This window comes from Leopardus geoffroyi, chromosome B1, assembly GCF_018350155.1.
Source record: "Leopardus geoffroyi isolate Oge1 chromosome B1, O.geoffroyi_Oge1_pat1.0, whole genome shotgun sequence".
NCBI lineage: Eukaryota > Metazoa > Chordata > Mammalia > Carnivora > Felidae > Leopardus > Leopardus geoffroyi.
In genome coordinates, this window is record NC_059327.1 from 153,408,537 (window position 1) to 153,434,165 (window position 25,629).

General features: G+C 37.1%; 2 long non-coding RNA genes across 2 annotated transcripts in view; one reads left to right on the forward strand and one right to left on the reverse strand.

Annotated features, from left to right (window-relative positions):
- The window catches only part of LOC123595924, a 28,715-nt gene extending 16,239 nt beyond the window's left edge, over positions 1-12,476 (reverse strand). The window contains exon 1 of the long non-coding RNA XR_006711433.1: positions 11,813-12,476. This is a non-coding gene — a long non-coding RNA (uncharacterized LOC123595924). The remainder of the gene's footprint in view (positions 1-11,812) is intronic.
- The window catches only part of LOC123595925, a 71,737-nt gene continuing 58,517 nt past the window's right edge, over positions 12,410-25,629 (forward strand). The window contains exon 1 of the long non-coding RNA XR_006711434.1: positions 12,410-12,483. This is a non-coding gene — a long non-coding RNA (uncharacterized LOC123595925). The remainder of the gene's footprint in view (positions 12,484-25,629) is intronic.

The following is a 25,629-nucleotide window of genomic DNA, read 5'->3' on the forward strand; positions in this document are numbered from 1 at the left end:
GAAAAGGACACTTTTTTCCTCCAATAATTGATTTGTATCTTTATGAAATATCAGTTGTCCCTATATGTGTAGGTCTATTTCTAGATTCATGTTCCATTGCTTTATTTATGTCAATATCACACTCTTTTTAATACTGGAACTTTATAATAAATCATAAAATCTTGTATGGTTGTGCTCCAATATTATTTATCTTTTTCAAATTTGTTTTGGCTACTTAAGCCCTTTACATTTACACACGATTTTTATTAAGATACTATTAACATGTACTATTATATTAGTTTCAAGTGTACAACATAATTATTTGGTATTTGCATATGCTGTGAAATGATCACCACAATAAGCCTAATTAATATCTGTCTTCATACATAGTTACACAAATGTTTTCTCTTTTAATAAGAACTTTTAAGACCCAAACTCTTAGCAGCTTTAAAGTATGAAATACTATTATTAACCATAGTCACCATGTTGTATATTGGATTCCAGACATTTATTTTATAGCTGGAAGTTTATACCTTTTGACATCCTTCACTCATTTAACCCACCTCCCAACCCATATCTCTGGCAACTGCCAATAAGTTCTCTGTATTTATGAGTTCTCTGTATTATGGTATTTGTTTTCCTCTGTCTCACTTATTTCACTTAGCATAATGTGCTCAAGTTCCACTCAAGTCACAAATGGCAAGATTTCCTTCTTTAATATAGCTGAATAATATTCAATTATATATCATTTCTTTCTTATCTGTTGATGGACACTTAAATTGTTTCCATATCTTGCCTTGGCTATTGTAAATAATGCTGCAACAATCATGGGAGTGCAAACATTGTTTTGAGTATTTTTATATTCTCTGGATAAATACCTAAAGGTAGAATTGCTGCATCATACAGTCTTTTTATTTTTAATTTTTTGAGGAACGTCTTTACTATTTTCCATAGTGGCATTCCTACCAACAGTGCACAAATTTTCCCTTTTCTCCACATCCTAGCCAAACTTATTTCTTGTGTTTTTGATAATAGTCATTCTAATGGAATGATAATAGCCATTCTTTTTTTAAAATTTTTTTAAATGTTTATTTATTTTTTTTGAGAGAGAGACAGAGTGTGAGTGGGGGAGGGACAGAGAATGAGAGGGAGACAGAGAATCCAAAGTAGGCTCCAGGCTCTGAGCTGTCAGCACAGAGCCCGACATGGGGCTCAAACCCACAAGCTGTGAGATCATGACCTGAGCCGAAGTCAGACACTTAACTGACTGAGCCACCCAGGTGCCCCTGCCATTCTTTTTGAAAATAGTCAGGTATGAGGTGATCCTGGGAGAACAGAGAGAGAGGGATTTATGCTGGAATGGTGGAATTGTTTAACAACAATAAAAGACATCTCACAAGAATGGTTAAGTCAGATGGCTTTTATTTTATCCTTCATTATGATGTTGGCTCACCAGAGAAGCGAAGACATAAGTAAAAGCGCACACACACACACACACACACACACACACACGCCTTTGCCATTAACAGGCATAATTACAAAATCTTTTCCCTTCCCTTAAACATGAGGTATGGTGAATATCCTAAAATAACATTTTTCTATCTGATTCCTAGAACAGTAGTGTTTCATTTCTCAGGGTATGTTGGCAGGTTACCTTTGAGCATAAATAAGGCCATTGTTACCATATTTTTTAACTTTTTTTTTATTACTTATTTTGGGAGACAGAGAGAGACAGAGCATGGGTGGGGGAGGGACAGACAGAGAGGGAAACACAGAATCTGAAGTAGGCTCCAGGCTCTGAGCTGTCAGCACAGAGCCCGACGCGGGGCTCGAACTCATGAGCTGTGAGATCACGACCTGAGCCAAAGTTGGACGCTCAACTGATTGAGCCACCCAGGTGCCCCAAATACATAAACTTTAAAATAATGCATACAATAAAAAGTTATCATTTATATACTATAGGATTTGTCATATTTTTAATATACTAATTTGAACTGACAATATCTTGTCAATTTTTTGGGCAATGGAAGCATTTTGAAAGAGAACTATTAACATTATGATAGACACAGTATGATGCTGAACACAGTTTGAAAATCCTTTTGTTGGAGGCTAAACAGCTTTATAGACCTTACAAATAGTTGTGGCTCTGACATTGTCACATAATTTTAATCAATAATATTTCTTACATTGCTGATAATTGGAAGCAAGTTTTTTCTGGGTCAGGTTATTTTGGTTGATTAGAAGATTAAAGCACTAATGGCATGTAGGTGTGTGAAATCAACTGCTAAAGAAAATAGCAAAAAACTCAAATGTTTTTTTTGTTGTTGTTAAACATGATTCAAAATGAAATTGTATGCTGTTGTCTATAATAATATTAACTAAGCAATTAATTCTATATGTATAAACAGATATTACTTATCATGCCTTTCAATATTACTTCAGTTTTACTTTTTCTCCTCAAGTTGCTTTTTTTAAATGACTGATAACAGTACATCCATATATAAATATATGAATATGTAAATATATATTTTATATCATATAGAAATGTATAATATAAATATACCATTTATATATAAGATGTACTTTTACCCATAGGGAGATTTTTCTATATATGAACAAAAATTTTTCAGGTCTTTCATAACAAAGCATACCCACACATGTAAAATTAATGATAATTAGATTTGACATGTATGATATTGCATACGATAAATACTAATAAACTCGTCCAGGTACTACTACATATTTTTTTAAAAGATTAAGGAAATAAGTTATAGACATCACATTGATAGTGTTAGTAACGTCCATATACTACAGAATAATTCAAAGCACATAGAATGTTTACTTCTTTAGGCATATAGTGTGATTCTCAGACTACCAGGGCAGATGGAATTTGATGTGTATATATTTAAGTAATATTTATTTAGCCAATCCCTGCTGCTTTGACCTAAAAAGAGACAAGCACTTTTTCATCTCATCTCCAAACATATCATCCTTCTTATACCTGCTGTACAGTATTCTCTATTTTTTATTTTTAGTTTCTTTTTATAAAATCAAGCCTTCAATTTTCACTCTGGAGTCTACATTTCTTTCAAGATCTCATTATTGCAATTATTGCTTTTCTCTCATATGTGATCAATTTCTATTTCTCTCTATTAAATCATTCCTATAGCATACTAATGAGATCTAAAATTCAATCTCAAAATATATCTTCATCTATCCAACTATGTATCTCTTTATACATACATTCCAAACTTCAATCCATACCCCTTTTCAGCTATAAACTCACAGAAAAATTTTTTAAAAAGCATATCTTATAGTAAGTCACTCTGCATCCTCACATCACTACCTCCATAAATAACTTCCAGTACCTTCAGTCCCGATACAACACTGAAACCGTTCTTGATCATCACCAAAGACCTCCATATTACAGTTCTGCCAAAGTAGGCCTACACATAATTTGTATCATACTTTGCTAGCTCATACCACGTTTTTAAAAAGTGAAGTTTTATTGGCAACATTTAAAGATTAAGACATCACAGGGTGCCTGGGTGGCTCAGTTGGTTAAGCGTCCGACTTGGACTCAGGTCATGATCTCACAGTTCATGGGTTCGAGCCCTGCGTCGGGCTCTCTGCTGACAGCTCAGAGCCTGGAGCCTGCTTCGGATTCTATGTCTCCCTCTCTCTCTGCCCCTTCCCTGTTCACGCTCTGTCTCTGTCTCAAGAATAAATAAATATTAAAAGAAATTAAAGATTAAGACATCACAATTATTATCTCTAGAAGATATGTCAATGTCAGGGTATGCCTAGAAACAGTGTCCTAGAAGTGAAAAGCCCCTGTAACCTGAGCAAAGGCCATTCTAGCTCACTTGAGTCCTTTGACTCCCTGAGACCGTAAATATTGTCCTTTGCTATTTCTATTTCTTTTATTATTTTTTGGAGGGGGTAGGGGGCATAAAAATAACTACATTTATCATCTCATAGTTTCTCTATTTCAGTGTGCTCTTTTCCTGATTGATTGATTGATTGATATTTTACTTAATTATTTATCTTGAAAGAGAGAAGGAAGAGTGCAAGCAAGGGAGGGGTAGAGACAGAGGGGAGAGAGAATCCCAAGCAGGCTCCATGCTGGCAGCACACAACCCAATACGGGGCTCAATTTCAGGAAATGTGAGATCATGACCTAAGCCAAAATAAATAATGAGATGTTTAACCACTTGAGCCACCACGGAGCCCCCTTTATTTATTTAAAAACATTTAGGAAGTATTGACATACAATAAAAGCTTTACATATTTAATGTAGACATTATGATGAATTTAAAGATATGAATACACCTATGAAACTGTCACCATATACAATGCCTTAAACTTAACCATAACCTCTAGAAGTTTCCTTCCCCCCTCTTTTTTAAGAACATTTAATATATGATCATCTTAAATTTTTAAGGATACAGTATAGTATTAATTATATGCACTATGCTGTACAGTAGATCTCTTGGACTTATTTATCTTTCATAAATAAAACTACATACTCTTTGATCAATGTCTCTGATTCCCCTTCCCCAAACCTTGGTCATCTCTACTCTCCTCTTTGCTTCAATGAGTTTGACTATTTTAGATTCCTGATAGAAGTGGGATCATGTAGTATCTGTCTATGTTTGGTTTATTACACTTAGCATAATGCCTTCCAAGTCCATCTACATTGTAGCAAATGACAGGATTTCCTTCTTTTGCAAGGATGACTAATATTCTATCATATGTCTACACACATTATCTACATGTTTTCGTTACCCATTCATCCATCAATTAACATTTCAGTTGTTTCCACATCTTGACTACTGTGAATAATTCTTCAATGAACATGAAAGTACAAATATCTCTATGAGATCCCAATTTCAATTCTTTTGTATAAATATTCAGAACTGGGACTTCTGGATCACATGGTAGTTCTATTTTTAATTTTGAGGAACGTCCATATTATCTTTCATAATGACTACACCATTTTGCAGTCATATCAACAGTGTATGAAGGTTCCCTTTTCTCCACATTCTCCTCAAAGCTTATTATATATGACTCATCTTCTTAATAATAGCCATATTAACAGGTGTGAGGTGATATCTTCCAATGGTTTTGACTTGCATTTCCCTCATCGTTAGTGATGTGGAGCACCTTTCCATATACTTGTTGGAATTTTGTATGTCTTCTTTGGAGAAATGTCTATAAAAGTCCTTTGCTCATTTTTAATTTGAGTTTTTTGGTTTTTTTGATAGTGAGTTATAAAAGTTCCCTATATATTTTGGATATTAACCCCATATCAGATATATGATTTGCGAATAGTTTTCTCATTCCATAGTTTGCCTTACATTTATTGATTATTTCTTTTGCTGTGCAGCAGCCTTTCAGCTTGATCTAGTCTCATTTGTCTGTCTGTGTTTTTCTTACCTGTGCTTTTGGTGTCACATTCAAGAATTCACTGGCAAGGCCAATATCAAGAATTATTTTTCTAGTATGTTTTCTTTTAGTTCTATGGTTTCAATTCTTTGTCTGAAGTGATGCTGCCTCAAAAATAAGTTTGGAAATGCTCCCTCTGTATATTTTTGGAAGCTTTTAAAAAAAGAATTGTTATTATTATTTTTAAATGTTTGGTAGAATTCACCTTGATTTTTATTTGTTGGGAGGTTTTCCATTAATGATTCTATCTCCTTGATTATAACTGCAATGTTCAAGCTTTCTTCTTGGTTCAGTCTTGGTGAATTGTGTTTCTAGGAACTTATCCAATTCATATAGGTTGTCCAATTTGTTGATATATAATAACCTTTATTATATAAAGGATGAAAACATCCTTTATGATGTTTTCAAAATTTCTGTGGCATGAGTTGTAATGTCTCCCTTTTCATTTCTGGTTTTATTTATTTGAGACTTCGCTCTTTTTTTTTAGTAAGTTTAAGTATTTTTAAAAAATTTTATCTTTAAAAAATCACATCAATTTTGCTTTTCTATTTTTATTTTTAATTTATTTCTGCTCTAAATCTTAAAATTTCGTTTCTTCTGCTAACTTTGAGCTTCATTTTTTTTTTTTTTCCTGTTTGTTGAGGTTGTTGATTTGAGAGCTTTCTCTCTTTTGTGAGGTCATTATCTATTGCTATAAACTCCCCCCTTACTACTTTTGCTGCATCCTATACGTTTTGGTATGCTGTGTTTTTGTTTTAATTTTTCTCAAGGTACTTCCTTTTATTTTTAATATTTTTTAACATTTATTTATTTTTGAGAGACATAGAGAGACAGAGCATGAGCAGAGGGGGGGGGGGAGGGGGGAGACACAGAATCCAAGCAGGTTCCAGACTGAGATGTCAGCACAGAGTCCAACGTGGGGCTTGAATCCACGAACTGAGAGATCATGCCCTGAGCCTAAGTTGGACACTTAACTGACTGAGCCACCCTGGTGCCCCTCTCAAGGTACTTTCTAATTTCTTCTTTGATTTTTTCTTGAACCAAAAAGTTGTTAAAAATATGTTGTTTAATTTAAATGTGTTTGTGAATACCTGTCTTCCTCACAATTATTTATATCTTGTTTCATACCATTATGTGTAGTTCACTGAGCCTCTTTAAGAGAATTGTTTTGAATTCTTCTTTGGGCCTTCATAGATCCCCATCTCTTTAAGATCAGTGGCTAGAGATTTATTAGCTTCCTTTGGAGGTGTCATGTTTTCCTGTTTCTTCCTAATCCTTGCATTCTTGCCTTATTTCTGCACATTTGAAGATCTCTTCCAGTCTGACAGGCTGGCTTTGGCAAAGGAAAGATTTCACCAGTCAGCTTTTGGATGAGGTTACTGAGAGGACATAAGTACACACTGACCTATGACCTAGACCTAGCAATCAGAGGCTCCTCACCCCTTCCCCATCCTTGGAATGTGCATTCCCCTTGCCTTCCCATAATGACACAGCCTTGAGATGACAATGTGCTGTTGTGACCATCTCGATGGTATATGTGACAGATCCCACTGAAGGCCTTTATATAAACTTTTAGGATTCTGTTGAAAAGCAGTGGAGATCTACTCATCTTGTGACAGACCAAGACACACCTCATAAGTAAATTCCCTTGCTTATTAAAATTGCCACCTATCAATCTGGAATGGCCTGCCTCTTTCCTCATTCTCTCTAGTCTTCATGTGCAAGGTCAGCCTCAGATTTCACCTGGGAAGCTGCTGAGGGAGCTCACTAATACTTGGCTAGCTAGTAGAAGACCAGATAAATAGGTCTTAGGAAAAACAAAACAAAACAAAACAAAACAAACATTTATGGGGGAAATCCTGAGTTGGCCATTGACCTTTATGTGTGGAGGGGTGATCCATATGTTAGATACTTGTGTATCATGTTAGTATGGGGATGCTTCCAAGTCAGTGGCTGGCTTGATGCGTATTGGACTGAAGCAAAGAGGGGAACAAATAGCTGACACAGTGTTCTGGCCCCTGCTGTGGTCAGTTTGGCCACTGTGTCCAATTCGAGGCTGAAGTTCAAATTAGAAATTTGAAAGAAGGGCTGAGTTAGAGTAGAACATGTGGCTCTCCACTACTCTGCTAGCTTTGGGTCGAATAGATAAGGTGGGAGAATAGAATTATAATATAAATTGGAGACCTTAGCATGCTGTTTTGCAAAGGTAGGAGGGTGCAAGTTGCCTTGAATTAAGTTCCAAGCGCTTTGACAAAGCCCGATTAGAACCCTCCAGGTGGAATCCCTGGAGGATTTAGGAGAGCAAAGAGAAGGATGTTGTGATAATTGACAGTGAAATAGATGAAATTTCATGGGACCATGCCATCCAACTCCTAATACAAAGGAAAGCAGGGGTGCCTGGGTGGCTCGGTTGGAGGTCCGACTTCAGTTCAGGTCATGATCTCACAGTTCGTGGATTCCAGCCCCACACCAGGCTGTGTGCTGACAGCTCAGAGCCTGGAGCCTGCTTGGGACTCTGTGTCTCCCTCTCTCTCTCTCTGCCCCTCCCCTGCTTATGCTCTATCTCTGTCTCAAAAATAAACTTAAAAAAAAAAAAAAAAAAAAAAAGGAAAGCAAAACCACAACAACAACAATGCCACCCAGTGGGGCAGGCCCTAAATCAGGAAATGTTCATGATGAGCTTACTCCTGCTGAGCTTACTGATAATAGCTGCCAAATTCCAGTAAAAGGCCAGGGAAAGTATCCAGACATGGTTAGAGGGTTAGTGCAGCTATGGGATGTGGAAGAGCAATGGTACTTCTTTGACCAGGCAGGAACATCACCACACTCTCTGTCCTCTGGCAGCACCCACACTGCATTTGGGGGGTTCAAGATACTCATTCCCTTATAGTTTGCATTATTCTAGCCTTCAGGGAGGTTGAGTCCAATGAAGGGGTTCTCCCTGGGCATGTAGGACCCTGGAAATCTATAGAGAATGTACAAAAATTCTTAGGGAGTTGGGAATGGGACAGACCATCTATGCCCTTATGTTTCAAGGTCCTGATTAGGTCACATATTCACTGTAGAAATGAAAGTGAGACACTACAGTCCACACCCATCACATAGTATGGAATAGATATCCTGAGCCAGTCACGGGTAAGCATACATAATGTTGGGAAATCCATGATTCATCTGGGGTAATTTCACAAATCCTAGGAATGGGTACAGGCTATTGGAAAGACCCAACACAGAGAGGGAACTTGAAAAGCTAAAAGGCTATTCCAATCATGTGTAAAGGGTCCAATAAAAGTCACGTAGAAGCATATGTGGCTTGACCTCACTGTTGCCATGACCCCACCTACAAAGATAGACCAGTATACCAACACTATGCTGGGTGGCCTGTGTAAAGCCTTAAAACCTTAACAACAGTTAAGACCTTTCTCACCTGCCCCTACCCTCTCTGATGCCCCTCCTGTTTCAGCAAAGACCTCAGGAATACAGTCCTACTCAGGGTAGGTGCCTCCCATGCCCTGACTATATAATTTAAGCCAAGACTGCCTGCAGGAGAGGGCCACTGGAGGTGACCAGACACCAGGTTGAGCTCAATATTCACTGGTTCCCCAGAAATAAACAAAAGATGATAACTCTAGATGATACTAGCCCTCAAAAGTTTTCTGGCCTCCTCAGTGCCACCAATGGTTATACAGGACAAATAGTTACGGTCAAGAAGGTCTTTTTGACATTGCTAACTGGGCATTCTTTTCCATGAGAATATGAGAGTTTTATCTCTCCAATACCAAGAAACATACTTAACACTGATATCCTATAAAGTCATGCTCTACAAACTTCGATTGGTAAATTCCACAAGTGCTGGGGGAAACACTAACGAGAAGCTGCCAAACCTGCCTCCCCCCCAAGGAAGAGTGGTAACTGTCACACAATATAAATTGCCCAGGGGCACAATGAAATAGGAGAAATATCCAAGAGCTGCACCAGCTGTGTATCGTACACTCTGCCCATATTATTTCCAACAGCCCAGTTTGGCTGATAAAAAAGTCACATGGCTCATGATAGATGATATCTATCAAGAACTGAACAGCGTGTTATCTCCCATCTATGAAGCTGTGCCTGACATTGCCACCATCTTAGATACCTTGACCACTGTCCTAGAAATGTACCATACTCTGCTAGATTTAGTCAATACTTTTTTTTAAATATATCCCTGGCTGCTAAGTCACAAGATCAATTTACCTTGATGTGGGAGGAGCATCATGGATCTTTCAAGTGCTTCCTCTGGGTTACCTGCATAAACCCACAGTATGTAATGGGATAGTAACCCATGACCTGCCCCTGTTCTCCTTCCACACATCAGTAAAATGGGCTCATTACATTGATGATATAATGATAACATGTGAAGACTTGCTTCTGCTGCAGGACACTCTACAGACTTTGCTGGGACATCTGCAAGGGAGATGACAGGCAGTGAACCCCCAGAAAATTCAAGGTTTAGGTACCGCCATAAAGTTTTTGGGAGTTGTTTGGTCAGGTAAGAAATGTGTTGTTCCAGACGCCATAATTGATTAGGTGTAAGCCTACCCAGAAACTGTAATTGATTAGGCGCAAGCCTAAGAGTATGAAAGAGGTGCAAGTATTTGTAGGGTTTGGGGGTTTTAGAGGACTTTTATTGCCTACCTAGCATTGTACCTTTATCACTTATATTGCTGAATAAATAAAGGGCAAGTGTGGGGCTGGGGATCAGAGCAGCAAGTCACCTTTGAGCAGTCAAAAATACTGGTGAAGTAGATTAAAGCTCTGGCCGTCTCTTAAGCAGGGCTACCATTTCAGTTAGATGTGTCTGTGACTCTGGAAGTAATGGTGCTGGACACAGTGGCAGAGACAAAGTGAGCCATGACTCACCCTCACTTTGACTAAGTGGCATGCCTATTTGCAACAGAGGAGTATCCTGTCTTCCAAACCACTGGCTCTAGAAATGTAGATGCTACTAGGCCCTGCAGAGTGGGTAGATACTCCAAATGCCCCCACCCCTATTCTGTGGTGGCCATTGTGTCCTGCAGAGAGGGACTGGGGGAAATTCCCATTGATGCCTGGAATACAGATGAATCTGGTCAGGACAATCTGCCCACAAGGACTGTAGTCACTATTCACCTCAACACTGACACCATCTGAATGGAAACAATTATGAACCACAGAAGCTAGTAGCTAGTGACCTGAACTAAGAAAAGTTTGGCTGGAGGTGGTTGGGTGTCTCAGTCAGTTAAGTGTCCAATTCTTAATCTCAGCTCAGGTCTTGATCTCAGGGTTGGCAGTTCAAGCCCTGCATTGGGCTCTGCACTGGGCTTAGCTTCCACTTGGGTGGTTGAACCATGGCACTCTGGGTTTACCCTGGGCACAAAGGGGAATCTGCCTCATGGTAACCATTGCCAACCTCCCTCTCCTCAATGGCAGATGAGCACATCCTGTGTTCCACTGGTACAGTCATCCAGGACACCACCTTTATCCCCTCCATTGGCATGGAGGATGTTATTGCGTACATAGAAGCCCTTACTACATTCGCCAAGCAAGGCTTGAATGACAGCTGATAAAGCCAGTCTCTCCTGAACACTGGAAATGTGTCTAAGGAGACAAGCTGTCCTCCAAAATAGGAGTGCCTTGGACATTATCACTACCTTGCAAGGAAGCAACTGTGTTGTCATTCAAAGAGAATGTTGTGTGTTCACACCCATGAGTCAGCTAATGTATTATCTTTATTAAATCACATTAGTCAATAAATGAATGCCCTGAATGATCCAACTCTCAGCCTAGGGGACTTAATAAATTAGTGGTTTAGATCTTGGAGCTCCTGGGGAAAAAAATGTTACTTATTTCGGGCATCATTATTTTAACCTGTGTTTTCTCTTGCATACGCCTGTACTGTCGCTGTAGCATCTGCTTCCAATACTGCCAGAAAGCTGCCAAACAAGCAACTTCTATGCCAGTGAAAGCCCTTGCGGACCTCTCAGGGCACAGTGTGGAAGGGGAATGAGGTGTGTGTAAGATTATAAGAGCTCCTCAAGAGGGGTGGATTGTTGGAGGACATTATCAAGAGAACATGACCAACATTTGACCCACAGGCTGGACCCAGGAAATTGGAAGCTCTACACCCCTTCCCTTGTCCTTGGAACATGCATTCCACTTGCTTTATCCATACTAGACGCTGTTTCAAAGAAATATCGTTAAGATAGTAATGTGTTGTTGAGACCATCTACACTGTATACCTGATTGAACCCAGTGAAGGCCTCTATATAAACTTAAAATTCTGGTAGGTTGGGGTAGAGATCTACTTATCTTGAAAATGCCTAACAAGCCTCCCAAGTAAGTTTCCTTGCTTATTAGAATTGCCACCTACCAATCTGGAGTGGTCTGCCTCTTTCTTCAGTCTCTTCTTGTCCTCCATGTATGGGGCCAATTTCAGATTTCACCTGGAAACTCCTGAGGGTGCAAGCCAACATCAGCCAGCCAACAATTCTGGGCACATCAGTTGGTGGTGTCCATAGTGAGCCAGTTCCCTCTCTTGGAATCCATTCTGGAGGGGGCTGGGGCTGCCTGGTGGGTTCAGAGTTTCAGCAGGGCCAGCTGACCTGTCTTTGCCTGGTGGGTGACCTGTTGCCAGGGTCTGCAATTGGATAAGGATCAGGGTTGGGGTCTCAGGGTCCACAATTGGGCAGGATACACTGCCACGGCCCTGCAGTTCGGCAGGGCTGTTTTGCTGAGCTCTGAGTTCTGGTGAGGACACCGCCAGTAAATCGCTGAGGTCACCTGCAGCGGCTGGCTGGGCTCGATTGTCAGGCAAAACTGCTAACTGGGCTCTGTAAAGCTACGGTTCCCCGCGGGGCTTTCTGGGTGGGCGTGGCCAGGAGCAGGGCTTTACGTCAACGTTGACGTGAGTGGCGCGCAGGGTTCAGGAAGCCCCTTGCAGGGCGATGAAGGCGGCCTCCAGACAAGCTCCAGCATTGGGCGAAAGCTGTTGGTGAGGCTTTTCAGGGGGATGAGACTGCCAGTGGTGCCGCGCACAGACTGGTAGGTGGGTTTCTGATTGCCAGGTGACTGGCAGGGTCTGCCGTGGAGAAGGGCTCCAGGTGTGGGTTCCGCTGCGGGAGGCCCTGAGGATGAGGCAGAGCAAGCTTGGTGACAGGCTCCTCATCCGTGTGTGGCATTGGGAAAGCTGTGTGATAGAGCAAACCCTTGTGCTCTGTGGTTGGCCCGAAGGGCGAGGGGCCAGCATCACTGAGATTCCAGGGACTGGTCACAGAAAACCCCGACCGTTTTCCTCATTCCTCGCTGCCCCCGGATGGTCTAAACGTGCCGGACCCCACGTTGTTCACAGTTGAATCAGAAGTGGGCTTCTCTGTCAGTGTTGGAGAAGTCCATGGAGTTGGACTCCCTCTAGGTCTCTCCCTCACAAGAGGAAATGTGGGCGGGGACTTTCTCAGCGCTGTGCTAATGCACTTCCGGGAGGGGTGTGGCGGTAAAAGCAGCACTGCTTTTCTTATCCTTTTAATGCAGTGTTTCTCAGGTCTTTTGTTTGTCTTGTTTGGCAGGTGAACTGTAACGTTTCCGCCTGTGTTCTAGAAGTCTCCCAAAGCCTCATGGAGAGTTGCTTAATGGGAGTTTCTGTGGGAGGGACTAGAGCAGGGCACCTCTCCTTCCACCATTTTGCCAAGTTAATTTCAGTTTCTTTTTATCCTTGTGATTGCATCTTGTTTTAATGGTAAATTGATGCGGGACAAAGTTGTATGCTTGTTATAAGAAGGCTATGAAGGCTCACACACGAGTTGTGTGTTTCCATAATGTCATGTTTATTCAGTCATAAAGCAAGGTTAACAATGCAGGTTGAAGATCCCGAAATCAACGATATTTCACCACACGTTTAATTTGGCTTCTCACACCTCCCGCAAAGCGAGGCACAAGACAAGTCACACAAATAAGATAGAAAGGGAGGCGGGTAGGAAGTTAAGGAGCTAAACTAGAAGTCACTCTGCGGGTGCACAGTTGAAATAAGGCCTGGGTCTGGGGTCCGGGTGATCTCTCTCGGCATTTACTGCTTGAGTGTTCAAGCAGTGAAGGATCTCTGTTCTTTTCAGAGATGAGGCAGAGTCTTCAGAGGCCGCTGCCTTTTTGAAGTAGACAGACTTAGAAGGGTCAGTGTCTGAGGAGTCTGACAGTTTGCTGCACAAATCCTCTCTTTTAAAGGATTTAATCAGTCTTGGGCCTTTTCAGACCTCCTGTGTTTCTGCTGGTTAACAGTTCAGACTGTGTCATCATCTGGTGTCGATCATGGGGATATCTGGTAGTTGCAATGCCCATAATTCTTGCATCATTGCTTGACACAGGTCCCTGATTGACATGAGTGACTCCATCTTGCTCTCTGTAATGTTTCTGGTTCCTAGTCATTTTATGTTACTCACAGGGACTTGGTAAGCCTGGATTTTTCAGATACAACACTGTTGGTATTTAAGGCTGCAATATTGTTTGTTGCGTGGTTTGCCATGTGCACATTGTGATGTTTAGTACCCGCATGATACCAGAGGCATATATACAAAATATATAAAATACATATATATATATATATATATATAATACCAAATACAAAAATATAGTTGTAGGGGAAATTCAAATGCAGTGTTTTTAAAAGAACTTTTATATGTAATTTAGTATGCTTTTGTCAGGAAAATCACACACTTGAAAAATTGAATAGTAATCTAGTGGTACCACTGTAAAGAAATATATGTAATTATATTTATATGGAGAGTCTCACCTAATTTTTTTAAGAAGTTTCAGTGTTTGCTTTTTGTAGGTAAAATGCACAAGGAATCATTACTGGAATTCTAAACTCCAATGTATTCTTCATAAATAGCCCAGTGATCTTTTTACAACCTAAATCACATTATACAGTAGCACTATCAGCCAACATTTCCCCACCCTACCCCAACCACTAGCTTTATGTTCTGGGAGTTTTCCATTCAGAGTAAACTCCATGGTTCCTGCTCTGACACATAGGATTCTCTTTAGTCTGACGCAGCCTATTATGCCAGTCAAATCCCATGATGCTCCACCACTTGTGCCCTAGTAGCCAGTGTCAGTCAGGACTGTTTCTCATTCGAACGATATACCAAACCCTTTCCAGGATTAAGGCCATTGAACAGGCTATGCTCTTATGGAGCTGTGGCTCTAAATCATCCTGGACGGCTCACCTTAAATATCATCTCAATTAAGCCTTCTGTGATAACTTTGTCCCCCTCACACCATTCTCTGTAACAGCTTTTGGTAACTTTCTTCCACCCGAACTTTACATTTGGTGTTTTTTGTACATTTGTCATTTATTTGGTTTTCAAACCATTGCCTCCTTTCCCACCCCATTTCAGAAGACAGATTATATCTATTCTATCATATACATGGAATATAGAAAAGCTAGGCATGTATCGACTTTTATAAATGTTTGTCAGGTGCATTTTAAAAATTCAGTGTTTGGGTGCCTGGGTGGCTCAGGTGGTTAAACATCTGACTTTGGCTCGGGTAATGATCTCACAGTATGTGTTGGGCTCTGTTGACAGCACAGAGCCTGGAGCCTGCTTCAGATTCTGTGTCTCCCTCTTTTTCTGCCCCTCCCCACTCATTCTCTGTCTCTCCTCTCTCTCTCTCTCTCTCTCTCTTTCTCTCTCTCAAAACTAAATAAACATTAAAAAAATTTTTTTTAATGCAGTGTTGAGAGATGATGTCTCCTAAATATCATTATCTCTGTATGTTAAATAATTAATTATGTGATTTAGTTACTACTTAATAAATCATTTAAAAGTTTATAAAAGAATGCTGTGTGTTCAGTTTAAGTACTTTTTTTTTTTTTTTTTTTAATTAGGCAACAGCTAGGGCACCTGGGTGGCTCCATTGGGTAAGCGTCTAACTTGTGATTTCAATTCAGGTCATGATCTCACGATTTGTGATATTGAGCCCTGTGTTGGGTTCTGAGCAGAGCCTGCTTGGGGTTCTTTCTCTCCTTCTCTCTCTCTCTGCTCTTCTCCACTCACACACTCTCTCTGTCTCTCAAAATAAATACATAAACTTAAATAAAATTAGGCAATAATTACATAAGGAGAAATGTATGTCTTTTTGCTTTTTTTGCAGAGTGATGTTTAAGCCATTTAAATGAGATTTTAAGAGACTTCACAGTATTAAAACCAAGATTTTTTTCTTTCTTTTTTAACTGAGAAACTATATTAAATGAAGTATCAATATACAATAATCTATTAAAATAGGACTGTGAAATAACTATAAAAACTTGCTATGGTAACTCTGAACAATTTTGAAGAAGGAATAAAAACCCTTTAGCTTACTTTTGATTGAAATAGGTGGGAAATGCAGAAAATTGAATGAAGTGTAGGTTTTCTTATCTGTACATTGGAAATGAGAATTTCTATGAATATAAAACTAAGTAAAATACAAATACATTTTTTATTTGGTGTAGAAATGCATTTCATTGACAACTTCATACTTGAAACATTATTTCTTTTAGAAGCATTTATTTTTCTTTTTTTTTTCTGAGCAAATACTGAATACTATTGGAATAAAACAAACATTCACAGAGCAACCTGAATAAAATCATCTATTCTTTGAAATGTTACTTTATTTATTCAAGCAAATCCTCCTTGCCTTCTCTTATAATTGTGAGTTTACTCTTATATTTCCTGTATTTCCTAGTATAACAAAGGTACTTTCCCTTAATGTGTGATATTTGCATGAATATACTTTATACTGGCACCAAAATTCTGACTTTAATTATGAAATAAAAGCCTCAAAATCTCTATGTTTTGATGTATAAAATTAATTGGAAATTCTTTTTGTTTTGTTTTGCTTTTAAGCTGTATACTAAAAACACGAACAGCAAAAGAGTGACTGTGCCCATAAAGACAAATGACTTATAAACTATTTTTATATTTAACTCCAATATGTCCTGGAACTCAAAAGAATTAATATACATTAAGCTATGATTCTTATATTAAACTCTCACTAGGTCCTCCTCTCCACAGATTCTGACTAATAAATTGTACTAATATGGTCAGTAGTCTTCTTTCTAGTTTTTACTTATTATTATTTTAATTTTTTTCTGCCTTCTCCTATGTGTATCAGGGCTATTCTTTTCAGTCTTTACTTGTTCAGTAATTCCACATTTAATATATTGAAGGTATTTGCATATGAATTGCAATAAATCTGTGCCTAACCATCTTTCTTTATCTAGTATCCTAAGGCAGCTGGTTATCTCACTGGCAATATTCTTATCAAGCCGTTAAACCAATCACTGTGGGCATGATCCTCTGGTTTACCTTAGATTTTTTTTCACTGTCCTGCATCTGATTTAATAGGGACCATTCTTCTAACTTCTTATACATATAGTATCCATACTAGTTGATTTACAAAACTATCTCAATTTAATTATCATCTGATTCTATCATTGGTCATTATTGGCCTATATTCATTAACATATTTTAGATTGAAAGTGAAATAATTCTAACTTAAAATACCTTAAAAAAAAGTAAGGACATTACTTTTACCCAGGAGTTTAGGTATGGCTGAAACTAAATGCTTAAGAGATCTCTGATGCCAGTTCATCTCTTCATCTCTTAGACATATTCCAGCTAATTGCTGGACATGATGTCCTTATATTACATCCTACAAGTTTTTTAGGCTTACTCTTATCTAAAAGTTGTGACACACATTCTAGAGGAGTTGTCTGCTTGGTCTAGCTTGACACGCAAGCCTAATTATTTGTTAAGAAGGAGAGACCATTTTATAAGCAAAAGATGATCAGAGTTCTAGAAATACAAAATTGTATGTTTATTACATATTTCTTTTTCTATATCATTTCTTTATTTTTTAAGCATTTACTTAAGAATATGAAATATAAACCTTTATGAAACAAGAAATGTCATTTTGTTAAAACAGTGTATTTCATTTTTGCAAAACACTACCTGTATATCAGGATACATTACATTTAAACTCTAGTTAATATTTTTAAGGGAAATTTTCACACGTGGAAAAATGTAGTCTGGTATAATGAACTGTCAAGGAGTCATTACCTAGATTCTATTTATTAACTCAAAATTGTTTGTGTTTTATCTATAGATCCTATCAAGCACCCCACCAACCCATCCCAGTGGATTATTTTTAAGCCAGTTTTAGATATTATTTGATTTCATCCACATATATCTCAGTATTAACCAGTGGAGGTTTCTCTAATTTGGATCCTTATATTTTTGACATCACTAAAATTGTCTATTATTGTTTCATTTGCATTGTTGTTTGCACAATATTCCAGGCACATCTTGTACCTTTTCTACCAGACCTGTAATCAGTTTTTTCCCCCAAGTACCGTGGGGATTCTTTAGGGATTTGTATACTTTAAAATACCATTTTGACTTTTTATACCATTTTATAGTATTTATCCCTTTAACCATTCAAGTTTAGGATATCATTCCTGCCTTTCGATTTTTTTTTTATAAACTTATTTCTTAGTCTTTTTTAATATTTAAAAAAATTATTGTTTAATTAATTAATTAATTAATTTTGAGAGCAAGAGCACACAGAGCATGAGTGGGGGAGGGGAAGAGAGAGAGGGAGACACAGAATCTAAAGCAGGCTCCAGGCTCCATGCTGTCAGCACACAGCACGATTTGGGGCTCAAACCCACGGACTGTGAGATCATGACCTGAGCTAAGGTCAGAGGCTTAACCAACTGAGCAACCCAGGTGCCCCTCTTAGTCTCTTTAAATGTTTGTATGTATGTTTGTTTGTTTATTTATTTACTGTGAGAGAGAGAGAGAGAGAGAGGGAGAGAGCACGTGACAGGGAGGGGACCAAAGGAGAGGGAGTGAGAGAATCTCAAGCTCAATCCCACAAATGATGAGACCATGAACTGTGCTGAAACCAAGAGTCGGAGGCTTAACTGATTGGGCCACCCAGGCACCCCTTGCCTTTGGAATTTTTATTTTCACTTCTTTGTCTAACTTACAAAAGGCTTCTATTCAAGAGGTTCATTCATTCATATATTCATTTAATATTTATCAAGTGCTAACCACATGCCAAGCAGGGTTCTAGGTACTAAGAATTATGGTTATGAACAATAGAGTAAAATTTTTGCTTTCATGGAGCTCTTTCTGGAGCATGATTGATTTGACTTGAATATACTTTGGAGTTCTCCCTTTAAATCTATCTTGTTAAAAGGAGTATTTGTGTTCTCTTCTCCATAGGCCTATAACCCCTGTCTCTGGTCTATTAGTTGGTATCATACTTAAGAATAATTATTGTTGCTTTCATAAGTTCTTCAACACATTAGATGTCTGTTACACTTGCTATTATTGGAATAGTTTGTTTTCCCAGTATCTTTTTCTTCATCTGTCTTTATTATTCTGTATATTAATTCCATGTTGTTGATTATTTGCTATATTTCCATAAGAGAATAGACCATTATAAATTAATTGAGGATAAAAATAACTTTTTTTTTTTTTTAAGAGTCTAATTTTTTATTCCTTTGGAGCCAGAAACAATCATCCTTGTCTTGGGAAATTTATGGAAAGGTACTGAATTATTGTCACTATTCAAAAAGGTATTGACTTAGAGCACTGTTGTGTCAGATATACAAATAAATATAAACAAAGAAATTTACAGTTATTTTTTACAGAATAAGTGAATTTAGATAAAATATTTTAATATTAAATTTTTAAAGTGCAAAGGTTTTATTATATTTATTTTATAATTGTATATTATTATTTTATATATTATGTGATTGTATATATGATAGTTATAGGAAATACAACATATATTATACATTTTATGCAGTTCATCTGGAGCATAATAAAACAGCTGGGGTAAATAATTAGTTCATGACTTTAAAGACTCTTAACATAAGTTGTACCATCAGTACTAATTAAGTTAAAATCTTGGATTTTCTGTTTTACTTATGAGAATTTCACCTCTTAAGAATTGTAACATAACAGGAATTGTAACATAACAATTTTTTGTAGGAATTTAGTTTCCTAATCAACATATCATTTAAATTCAATTTATTGGCCAAATGACAGTGTATCAGAGTTGTCATGATTTTATTTATATAGGTAAAACAGACATAGAATATATTGATTTGTTTTCTACAACGAATATTGTATTAGCTCTAACAATAGATTAATTTCTTGGAGGTCAAGAGAAAGGCTGATTGATTGATGTTATAAAGTATTAGCCTAAGAGTTAGATTTGGCCTAATTATGTTCAGTAAATAGCATTTTGTTTTGATATTTAATTGAAAGTATACTACATTAATTGCAAAAGTTACTTTTTCTAGATGTTTCAATTTTACTCTATGTTTTTTATTCAATAAAGAATAATAAATTTTTCCATTAAATATTCTTGCCAGTCAGAATCGAGACATAGTCTGTTCAGAAATGTCAGCTTTCTGAATATGTTTAGAACTAGCAACACAAGTTTTAAATACCTGTCATGGGCTGTGACAGCTTAAAGACTCCCTACTTCACGTTACAAAATAAAGTTGGAAATTAACTTGCACATTTTGTGGTAGGTTGAATAAGTCACAAATAACAATGTTCTTCCTTTGGATAACAAAGGAGGGAATACAAGCACTGTAATTAAATTGATGATTTCTGTTTTCATCCTTGTTGGGGAAAAGAAAAAAGACAAAGAATACACTTCATAGTAGATTGTTAGCAATTCATGAATTCTTCAGCACTTACTTTAATGTGAATTTGGTATTTATGGGGTCAGCTATAATGGCACTTTTAAAGTACACTGGTGTTTTACTGCAACAGTGAATATATTTTAAAACCAGGGGAAAAAACTCAGCATAATGTCCCCTCTTATAGTTAGTATTAAAATATGCTTAACCAGGTTCTCCTATGTTTTTGCCAAATATAGGAAATCTATAATTACACAATTACGTTTTCAAATACCCAATATTATCAAAAGAGTGTAGAAGGAAATAGTAGAAAAATAAGAGGTAGATTTAGCCTTCTGGAAATTTTCACTTTTTATTTGAATTTTTGAAATCAAGTTGTCTGTCACAACAACCAGGGTAGAGTCTATAGATAACCTGATAAGGTTATTTTATTTATTTGTTTAAAATCTCCAAACAATAAGCATTTATTATGATGCTCAGAGGTCTATTGGGAAAGCTCCTCTTTAAGCTGTGGGTCTGCTAGTTGACTGGATTGGTTCTGCTCCATGTGTCTCTTGTTCTTCTGGGATCAAGTGGGCTACCTTCTCATAATGGCAGAAACACAGGGAGACAAGGCCCACGTCCTTGTTTAACTGTGCTAGTGCACATCAAGCCTTTGCATGAGTCATCTCTGCTACCATACCGCTGATTAAAGCAAGTCACTGTCTGAGCCCAAAGTCAAAGTGTGGGGAAATATACTTTAAGGAGCCAAGCAGATTATATTGCCAAATTCAACATCAACGGAGCAGAAAAATATAATCTTTCCATGGCATGTGTATGAGTGGGTTGGGAGCAATGGGAATTGAATATTTACTGAACAGTCCTCTACTTGATACAGCCTCCAGGAGGAATGAAAAAAAAAAATTGCAAGTAGGATATTGGGAATGATGGTTGGACGAATCGATTCTACCTCTATACAGTATATCATTTTTTTGTGTGTGTCAGTGCCTATGCTGCATCCTGAAAAATGACACTCAAACCCTCCAGGGGTTATAGCCAAGGTTTTCATATGCCAGTGTTGTGTGACTCTGGAATGACACAACATTTCAGTGTTGTTTCAGGTTGTGTACTTCTGGGTGATTTGGTGTATGGGAAAAATTGTGGATCCCAGGGTCATGTGCTATTCAGAACACATCCTTCAGCATATGGGTCCCTTGGTTAGAAACTATGTTCCAAAAGATTCTACATCAGTAAACAAGTCAAAATTTTACTTTGAGTATACATTACCTGACTGACTCTTCTGTTTCCAATTATGTAAAATTTATTTGGAATATAATAATTTTCATTGATGTATTAAGTTGAAAAGATAATATACATAATATATATAACTAGCGGTACATTACTATAGACATTTTTAGAGATGTTCAACATGTTGAAAATAAAACAGGCCCAAAATGGAGTCACTTATAATAAGTACCATGTCACCAAACAGATTTGACAGTTACAGCTTTCCCAGAAATGAAGTTTTAAAACCTGTCAATCAGGAATCACCCGATCAACAATAGTTAGATGATCTGCCTAATGGATCGCTCCCATTGTCTAAAGGAAAGTAACTTTGCAATAACAAGCCTGCTTTTTTTGCCAGTATAACTTCCTTTTTCCTGCTTCCTTCTGTCTATAAAAGTCTCATTTTGTACAACTGTTTTGAGCTTCTTTCTATTTGCTGTATTGAATCAGTTTTGTTCAAATAAACCCTTAATGTTTTTAATATGCCTCAGTTTATCTTTCAACAAACAATTGAAATATTTCAGTGCTCTAGTAAAATATTAGACTTTGAAAAAAGCATTCATGCATGTCTGTTTCTTATATCATAGACTCAAACATATGTATTTAAAAATTTTTTTTGATGTTTATTTATTTTTGAGAGAAAGAGAGAGAGCACAAGTGAGTGAGGAACAGAGAGAAGGGGAGACACAGAATCTGAAATGCTCCAGGCTCTGAGCTGTCAGCACAGAGCCCAATGCGGGGCTCGAACTCACAAACCGTGAGATCGTGACCTGAGTCGAAGCCGGACGCTCAACCAACTAAGCCACCCAGGCACCCCTCAAATATATGTATTTTAAAAAGAAAAATGTTATTTATAATGTTCCATACAGTTTAAATAATTGTAAAATACTTTGACATATTTTAATATTGATATTCTAAAATATTTATCTTTAAAAATAATGAAGATTTTTGGAGCTAATGCTCTTCAAAACTTTGGATTATAAATGTCTAAGTATCTACAAAGTTATTAAACTCATTAACAGAATAGAAATGTTTTATAGTTTATAGACATTGGAGGATATCAAATTCTGTGAGCCAATATCTTATGATATAGTATATTCTTATTTTAGGCCCTACTGGTAATTATAATCATGATAATTATATTAGCTAACATATATAGATATTATGAAAATCATTTACCATGCATTTTTGTACTTAATTTTTACAAATGCCCTATGAGTTACATATTGTTTTAAATTTCAATTTTGTAAAGATGAAGCAAAGCCACTTCAATGCTTATTCACTAAAAGAAAGCTTGAAGTGAGCTAGAATCCACTTATAATATGCACTGATTTGGGGTGTAGCTAGCTGACTTTGTTTAGGAGTGTGTGATTTGGAATATATATGTGAAATATATATATTGATATTCATTATACATGGTCATGCATTTCTCTACATGTCAGAGGACAGAATATTCAATTACATATGCATATATCCATGATAATCTTTGTGTATGTGTGTATATAATTGTGTGTATGTATGTATGTAGGCAAATAGAGTGAAATTTGGATTGTGAGTAACTTGTTCTGTATGTGTTCTGCAAGACAAGAAAACATTTCTAATAAATTTTAACTTGATAAATGAGGAGTGTCTTGCAATACGAGTAGTATGTGATGTGATGCTGAATGTCACATCACAACTGAGCCAATAATTCTTCTCTGTCTCTTGCTGTGGGATTGTGGGTGATCATCGCTCATGCTCAGGTGCTCTGTCTCAGTCCGCAGTGTTTCGCAGAAATCAGTGATTTTTTTTGGAATGTTGGAAGGTGCTCACGACTGGCACTAGTGTATTTGTTGTCACTTCAAAACACCTATGGACACTCCTTTATTTTCCATACAAGAGTAAGCTTAGGTATGTTTTGCTTCATTCTAGGTCAGACTGTCTGCAGATACAGACCTTTTCCTCTCCTGCCTTATTTATTGCCAGTTACATTAAATACAGCATATGACAAGAGTTTATTAATACCATACTATAGTCAACATCTGTGGAGCATATACAATGGTCCCCATGCCGAAAAAAGTTGAAAAAAAAGGTGATAAGAAGGAGATGATCGCGGTGGAAGTTAAGAAGGAAATCATCGAGAAACACGGTATGCAAGTGGACAAAATTGCAAGATTTTATATCTTGGGAAACAGTGCAAAATTTTGTAGAAAAGCACCACAGGAATAATGCTGTAGCAGTGCAAGCGATCAATCAGTTTAATGACAATGCAGTGTCATACTTACGTGAAATTCTCAAAAGGAGGCAAACACAAGTGTCATTGGATAGGTTCCTTGTTAACATTGCACGAAAAGAAAAAGATTCCATTGAGCCAATAGAGAGTGTTTGCTTTGATATGTAGGTGCTTGGATTACAAGCATGTTTCTAGAATGAATTATGCTCAGAAACCAAGGCTTTACTGTATGTACGTGTGTATACAATATATGTGTGTGTATATACATATATATATATACATATGTGTATGTATACACATAATACATGTATCTCTATTATGTGTAGACATGTACACTCCATTGTATCATGTTTTATATACTTGTTCACCTTTGTTTTCAATTATTTAACTGCAAAAAAGATGATTTAATAATTAGTCTGTGATATTAAAAAATTTATTTTCTGTACAGAATAAGTAAAAACTATAACAGGAAGAGTAATGGATTGTATGTTAACTTAGTTTACAATTGTCTTTAAAAAGAAATGTCATGTATAAATAGGGATTCTCCAATAGGCTAACCCTCAAAAGTTGGCCTATATTACTGTTTAATATATTTTCTTACGAGGACTGACACATGAGACAAAATCTAACTGTGATGATTACTTACTGCTTGTTGACACATTCTTGCTTATGCATTCTAAACTCTTAGGAAAAATCCAAAACCTAGGAATAATATATACCTGGACAAACTTACAATGTAAATTTGTAAATTAAATCTATCTCATTTCATCACTACTTAATCAGAGACATGATGAGTTCAATAAGAATATTCTATTAATTTAAATAACTAAATTCTACACCTGAAACTAATGTTACATTGTATGTTAACTAACTGGAGTTTACATAAAAACTTAGAGAAGTAGCTTTTGGTTTACCTGAGTTGTGAACAGAAACATAAATGCTGCATATTTTTAATTAATTTAAAAATCTGCATATTCACATATCAGTTAAAATAAAACATTAAGCTTTCATTTTAAAATAATGAGGCTTTTTTTCATTATTTGTCCTCAATTATACTTTCAACTAATAACTAGAATCCTAAGCAATTATTTAAACTTCTTTTTAGGTTTAGAGTAGAACTTACTTCGTATTTGCTTTATTTACTTAGGTTGTAGAATTTTAGATTAATACAAATAGTAAAAAAGTTTCTTTCATTCCAATCCAGTTTTCTAAACTGGAGAGGAAATATTTTCAAAGAAAATATATGGAAAAAAAAAACAAACAGGTATCCAAACATGGGGTAACACTGCAGATTTTAAAAGTAAATATGAATATAGTTTTTGTTATAAATGATGATCCTTGGTTTCCACACATTTACTACTACAAATTATTCACATAGAAGATGAACTTAACTCAGAGATTTCAAAGAGATTTTTATTTTTATTTATTTATTTTTTAAATATTTATTTATTTCTGACAGAGAACACAAGCACGAGCCGGGGAGGGGGAGAGAGAGAGAGAGAGAGAGAGAGAGAGAGAGAGAGAGAGAGAGAGAGAGAGAAGATCCAAAGCAGGCTGGCTCTGTGCTGAGAGCAGAGAGCCTTATATGGGGCTTGAACTCACAAGCTGTGAGATCATGACCTGAGCCTAAGTGGGATGCTTAACCTACTGAGCCACCCAGGTGCCCACTTGTTCTTAGGTTTTAATTTCTTAGCCTTGAGGCATTTATAGGAGTTTACTCTGGCTTACGTTTCAGTTTGCTTGCATAGACTGTGCATGCCACCCAGGCACCCCTCAAAGAGATTTTTATTTTTATTTTTTTTTAACGTTTATTTATTTTTGAGATAGAGAGAGACGGAGCATGAACGGGGGAGGGTCAGAGAGAGGGAGACACAGAATCTGAAACAGGCTCCAGGCTCTCAGCTGTCAGCACAGAGCCCGATGCGGGGCTTGAACTCAGACTGTGAGATCATGACCTGAGCCGAAGTCGGCCGCTCAACCGACTGAGCCACCCAGGCGCCCCGAGATTTTT